At 40.3% G+C, this 7,500-nt stretch overlaps 1 pseudogene; it reads left to right on the top strand.

The window, feature by feature from the left end:
- Positions 1 to 952: 952 nt before the first annotated feature.
- LOC119598368 overlaps positions 953 to 7,500 on the top strand; it is an 8,299-nt pseudogene continuing 1,751 nt past the window's right edge.

Raw genomic sequence — 7,500 nt, 5'->3', positions numbered from 1 at the left:
GATAATCACACATGGGGCCGCGGTGGCCGAATGGTTAGAGCGTCGGACTCAAGACTGTCACGACGGTAATCTGAGTTCGAGGGTTCGAGTCACCGGCCGGCGCGTTGTTTCCCTTGGGTAAGGAATTTCACCTCGATTGCCTGCCTAGCCACTGGGTGGCCAAGCCAGCCCAAGTCGGTGCCGGGTAAATAGAGATGGTGACTCGATAAAAAAAAAAAAAAAAAACACCGGGCGGAAGGCAATGACAAACCACCGCTCTAAATTGCCAAGAAAAATCATGGAAGCCCATGATCGCCAAGGCCGCGGTGGCCGAATGGTTAGAAGCATCAGACTCAAGACTGTCACGACGGCAATCTGAGTTCGAGGGTTCGAGTCACCGGCCGGCGCGTTGTTCCCTTGGGCAAGGAACTTCACCTCGATTGCCTACCTAGCCACTGGATGGGCAAGCCAGCCCAAGTCAGTGCTGGTCCCAAGCCCGAATAAATAGAGAGAATGATTACCTAAAAGGTACCACCGGCACTCTCCGTGGAAAGGAACTGGGGACCCTACCACGTACTCACTCCAAGAGCATCACAACATGAAAATTATAATTGAGTGTCATGCTGTGACCACGGCGGCTCAGACATGAACCTACCGTTAAAAGAAGAAGATATAATCACACACACACACATATGTGTATGTGTATGTGTGTGTGAATAGACAAATACAGTACACTGGTAGATATAAGTATATGTATGTACATGCCTGTACACTTATATTTAACATGTAAATGTAAATATGTGAAAATAGGTGTGAGAGCGTAATCTCCTCCCTCCGTTCGCACTTGACTCCTTGGTTGCTTGTGTATGTATAGCTGGTTCTCCAACAAACTGAGGTTTGTCCGTAACCATAACTCATCAACGGCTTGCGAGTCCGACAGGAATCCTAAAGAGTCTGTAAAGATATAATAGTCATGCCTGCGGGCCGTGGAGCAAACATGCTGATGGAGATAAGAACAGGAATGGAGATGCTCTTGGAAAGAGTGCGAGATACGTATGCAAAGCCGGCTGTGGTGATAAAGAGGAGAGAGAATAGGGAAGGGTAGGTATGGAGAGAGAGAAAGATTGAGTGAGGAAAGACGGGGAGAAAAAGGGAGATAGAGATAAGGAGAGGGAGGAGAGAAATGAGAGAGAGGTGGATAGAAAGGGGATAGGGTATGGAGAAAGGAAAGACAAGACGCACACACAACAGATACAGCAAACACACAATAACAGCAACACACACACACACACACACACCAAACAACACACACACACCACACAAAACACACCAACCACACAACACACACACACACCACACACACACACACACACACACACACACACACACACAAACACACAAAACACACACACAACACACAAACACACACACACACACACCAACACACACACACACACACACACACACACACACACACACACACACACACACACACACACACACACACACACACACACACAAACAAACACACAAACAAACACACAGAAACACACACACACACACACACACACACACACACACACACACACACACACACACACACAGATAAAGACAAAAATAATCGACCAGACAGAAACAGACAAATAAAACTGAGAGACTAGACAGGCATACAGACCTCCCACAGAGCTTCGGACCCTCCACTCAGAACAACACACTCAGAAAGCTAGCATACGCACTCACGCTAACCAATGATATCCTTTAAGCTTCACACTAACACCTTCCTTTCCCTCCCCCTGTTCTATATCTCTTACCCCCTACATCTAATGATTTTTAATTATGCATTAGGAGAACCTCCTTTCTCCGTGGAAAGGAACTGGGGACCCTACCACGTACTCACTCCAAGAGCATCACAACATGAAAAAACTAAGTATCATGCTGTGACCACGGCGGCTCAGACATGAACCTACCGTTAAAAGGAAGAAGAATAGGTAACTTATTAACGAAGTAGAATATGATATATGATATTAGATAAATTTATGAATAAATACTTTTTAAAGAATTAATGCTTATTTTTACTGGAAGGATAGGATGTTATTTTGACTCTAACCTACAAACTATACTATCTAATGTCAGAAATATTAAATCAGAACTAATTATCTATCCGTAACCTGGGCAACTAAATCAAAATGTAATATCAGGAATATAATATAAATGAAAGTAAATATAACTTAGATTAAACTCTGTATCTCCCAACTAATGTTTGTTATATTGTGAGCTTGTTCTCCCTACTCCTCAGTTTAACGACCAGCTGCGTAAACATAAAGTGTAATGTAAAATATTACCTGAATATGACAAACTAAATCCTAACATTCGTTGCAGCAAAAATGAAGCGTTCGTTTAACTCATTAACGAATAAATGGGAATTTCAAATATAATTGGCTAACGAAATGCTGAGCTGACCCTGACACACAAATAGACAAACAAGGTGTGAGGTGTACTTTATGTTTTGATCAAACTAAAGGCTATATAATTTTGATGTCTGGTAGAACACAAATTTAAACACGAACAAAAGACATGTCGTGAATGAAGATTCGAAACTTTCTTAATCTAAACGAAGCAGATTCAAAGTATTTTTAAGAACTGTTTTGGTCGAAACAGTATGATATATATTATCCAGTATAGTTACCCGTTTCCTGGGTAAGACCTTCTATTACATCCGGTCACGCCAAGACCTAAAAGGCCTACGGTCGGTACTCACGAAAGGTCTAAGACTTGCGCTGATGTCCCATGTAAAACTTAACTCTAAGAACTAACTATTCATCATCATCATTTAACGGTAGGTTCATGTCTGAGCCGCCGTGGTCACAGCATGATACTCAATTGCAGTTTTCACGTTGTGATGCTCTTGGAGTGAGTACGTGGTAGGGTCCCCAGTTCCTTTCCACGGAGAGTGCCGGTGTTACCTTTTTTTTTTTTTTTTTTAGGTAATCATTCTCTCTTATTTTATCCGAGCTTGGGACCAGCACTGACTTGAGCTGGCTTGGCCACCCAGTGGCTAGGCAGGCAATCGAGGTGAAGTTCCTTGCCTAAGGGAAACAACGCGGCGGTCGGTGACTCGAACCCTCGAACTCAGATTGCCGTCGTGACAGTCTTGAGTCCGACGCTCTAACCATTCGGCCACCGCGGCCTTGACGATCATGGACTTTCATGATTTTCTTGGCAATTTAGAGCGGTGGTTTGCCATTGCCTTCCGCCCGGTGTTTTTTTTTTTTTTTTTTTTTTTTTTTTCCGAGTCACCATCTCTATTTACCCGGCACTGACTTGAGCTGACTTGGTCCCCCAGTGGCTAGGCAGGCAATCGAGGTGAAGTTCCTTGCCTAAGGGAAACAACGCGGCGGTCGGTGACTCGAACCCTCGAACTCAGATTGCCGTCGTGACAGTCTTGAGTCCGACGCTCTAACCATTCGGCCACCGCGGCCCCCAAGAACTAACTATTACATCACTATAAATCTAATAATGGTATTTCGTTGTAGTAATACGGTAAAGCGACTATTGCCATGATCCTAACTTGCATTTTGACTATTATATTACATATTTACATCTTTAAATGTCAACTTCAACGACGCGACGCCATTTCCATTTTTTAACAAACCATGCCAATAATAATGGAGAAAAGGCTTAATGAATTTTTACTATCACCCACTGATAGATAAAACTGGGCCTCCAAAATTTCTTTACCACTAATAACGTGGTGTTGTATCAGTATGTGGAATTCATGTCGAACAAACTGCAAGTGGAACAGCGAAGGCAAGTACAGGAAAACACACGAATATCCCGAAGGCCTTTTCGCTTTATTGCCTAATTAGGTGTATATACCTTTATGTATCTTTTGTCTTATATGCCCTGATGAAGTAATAAAACGAAAAGGCCTTCGGTATATTCGTGTGTTTTTCTGTACTTCCCTTCATTGTTCTACTTGCAATGTCTTCAACATATACATAAGAACGAACTATAGAATAAGTTCTAAGACTAATTCATTTAAAGCATAAAGATATCTGTTTCAAATAATTGTGTTGTATTTCGGGAACTTTATAATTTTAACAAGGGCTATGGAAACAATCACTCAGGTATTTTTTTATCATTATTATTATTATTCGTTTTCTTTATTATTTATTTATTGGTAGGGGGAGAACTTTAGTTTAGCAAAAAAGTTGTTTCTTTTGAAAATATTGTTAATAGTGACACGCGGGAAGAATCTGTTGTCACATACTGAGCCTAATGACTGCTCATCAATCTGCCTTTGTTTATAACTAGCAAAGATCTCCCCTAATGCTAATTAACACGAACGTGTCTAACGAACTAATTAACTCTACCCCCTACTCCACTCTACCTTCCCCCTTCCTCTTTACTTCAACCTCGCTACAACAGGAGCTTGATGTAGTTGGTCTTACTCCTTGACCTCGCTAAATACAACACAATAACATCCATTAACCAACATTGATTAACATAAAAATAAATAACTACCCCCCTCCCTCCACGCTACGTATACAGTAAGATTGTAGTGCATAATACAACATACAACATGAAATCAACAGCATAAACTGATACTGTCATAAGTAACTAGACCCCCCACCTTCCCCCTACGCCATTTAAACATCACAAAACACAAATTATTTCTCATTAAACATCAATTAACGCAAATACGCAAGTAACTCCCCCTCTCCTCCACTCAGCCCACCCACCCACTTGAACGTCGCAACAACAGGGGTGTGATTTTGCAGTTTTTTCTTGCAATACATAATAAAGAAGAGCTATATTTGCTTCTAAATCTTGCAAAATACATCATGCAAAATCTGATAAACAACAGATATAAGTAACTGAGATTCGCCCCCCCCACTTATACTTATGCATCGCTACGTGATAAATGGGGTGTATCTCGTAAACTACAGCCTACAACTAGCAATAATTAATAAATCAACTGTATTTATTGTATTTTACGTTCTGTTGCTGTTGCTATTATTTCTGAATGAGGCTATGGGAAAAGGGGAATGTTAATTATATCACTTAGAATTGATATAAGTACCCGCCCCCATCTACACCCTACTTACAGATAACCACAACAAGACTTAGAGATTTGTAGTTATTTTCTCCTCTTCGATCTCTTAAAATACAATATACAACAACCAATAAAACAACTTTATTCTCACAAATATCAACAGTAATCATATATCATCCATCCTGTCCCACTTCAACTTAAAATAAAAAGTATATCCACTAATAAGAGACATTAATTAACACAAATATTAATAACTTCCCGCATCTCATCATTACCACAGCTGGAGGGGGATGCTGTGCGTGAAATAAAATATACAGCGTCCAATAAACAAAATTAATTCAATAATAAACAAGTATATTCCAACACACATAGATATAACTGACAATATGTAATAGCCAGTAAATGATAATGATAAATAGAATAATAACAATAATGATGATAGTTGTAATGATGTTTATAATAATAACAATAATTATTTATATAACTATTATTTTTATGATAATGTTTATGCTAATGATTGTTATCTTTATTTTTATTATTATTATTATTATTTTCTTTTCTTTAGATCTGCTAATTAAAATCAAACACCGAGTCACTACCAACGACCTAGGGTGATTGAAGTTTGAGGCAATGGAACATCAACGAAAACATGCAAAATATGCAGAACAACCACAAATCAAAACATCCAGTCAAATCAATTCACGCACACAAAGAACACATCAGATTGATAATGCTCTTCTGAGAACATGTGCTGTGCTGTTTAAGACTATTTTTTGGACTTCTTCTAATTTTGGATTTCCTGGTATTTGCTCAAGCAACTTATCCGTACCTTTTTTTATAAGGCCAAGAGCTCCAATAACAACAGGCAAAGTTTTGGTTTTTAAATGCCACATCTTTTCCACCTCTATTTCCAGGTCTTTATACTTTGATAAAGGCCGCGGTGGCCGAGTGGTTAGAGCATCGGACTCAAGACTGTCACGACGGCAATCTGAGTTCGTGGGTTCGAGTCACCGGCCGGCGCGTTGTTCCCTGGGTGGGCAAGCCAGCCCAAGTCAGTGCCGGTCCCAGAACCGGGTAAATAGAGATGGTGACTCGATAAAAAACACCGGGCGGAAGGCAACGGCAAACCACCGCTCTAAATTGCCAAGAAAATCCATGATCGCCAACGTCCTTGTAGGACAGGGCACAGGGGGGCCGCGGTGGCCGAATGGTTAGAGCATCGGACTCAAGAATGTCACGACGGCAATCCGAGTTCGAGGGTTCGAGTCACCGGCCGGCGCGTTGTTCCTTGGGCAAGGAACTTCACCTCGATTGCCTGCCTAGCCACTGGGTGGCCAAGCCAGCCCAAGTCAGTGCTGGGTAAATAGAGATGGTAACTCGATAAAAAAAAAAAAAAAAAAACACCTGGCGGAAGGCAATGGCAAGCCCATGATCGTCAAGGCCGCGGTGGCCGAATGGTTAGAGCATCAGACTCAAGACTGTCAAGACGGCAATCCGAGTTCGAGGGTTCGAGTCACCGGCCGGCGCGTTGTTCCCTTGGGCAAGTAACTTCACCTCGATTGCCTACCTAGCCACTGGGTGGCCAAGCTAGCCCAAGTCAGTGCTGGTCCCAAGCCCGGATAAAATAGAGAGAATGATTACCTAAAAAGGTAACACCGGCACTCTCCGTGGAAAGGAACTGGGGACCCTACCACGTACTCACTCCAAGAGCATCACAACATGAAAACTACAAGTATCATGCTGTGACCACGGCGATTCAAACATGAACCTGCCGTATAAGAAAGAAAAAAATTCTGTTGCATGTCAATTGCTTCCTAATTTTGGTGTCAATTTGTTTGAGTTCACGTTAGTTCCAGTCTATCACGTTAAAACTATATGTTAGTTTGTTCTTTGAGTTTAATTTTATCATCATCATCATCTTTTTCATTTTATCATTATCTTATTATTATTACCACTACTATTATTATTGTTATTATTATTATTATTATTATTTTTTATTATTATTATTATTATTATCATTATTATTTTCTTTAGATCTGCTAATTAAAATCAAACACCGGGTGCATAGCAAAGCAGTACATTACCTCATTATACTCTTCCCTTATCCATTTAAGTCTTGTTTTCTTTTGAATGTTAGTACAAAAATGGTTGAACTTGCTATCATTATTATTGATTGTTATTTCCATTATCACTTCCAAGACGGCAGACACGGCAGAGTGACTTCCAAGACGGCAAATGCAACCCAACTCCTTTCAAGACGGAAAGCGCAGCCCAGCGAATTCCAAGACGGCAGACAAGGCGGAAATTTATTCTTGATGTTATGGTTCGATAAGCTTGTTTTATTTGAAAATTAAGGATTTTTTTGTTGTTGTACAAAAACAATGAAAAACAAGAAAAAAAAATAAAAATAAAAATAAATAAATCATATATATATATATATATATATATATATATATATATATATA

This window comes from Penaeus monodon, chromosome 41 (assembly GCF_015228065.2).
Source record: "Penaeus monodon isolate SGIC_2016 chromosome 41, NSTDA_Pmon_1, whole genome shotgun sequence".
In the NCBI taxonomy this organism is placed as follows: Eukaryota; Metazoa; Arthropoda; class Malacostraca; order Decapoda; family Penaeidae; genus Penaeus; species Penaeus monodon.
Note: the sequence above shows the minus strand (reverse complement) of the source record. Positions and strands in the feature narration are given on the sequence as shown.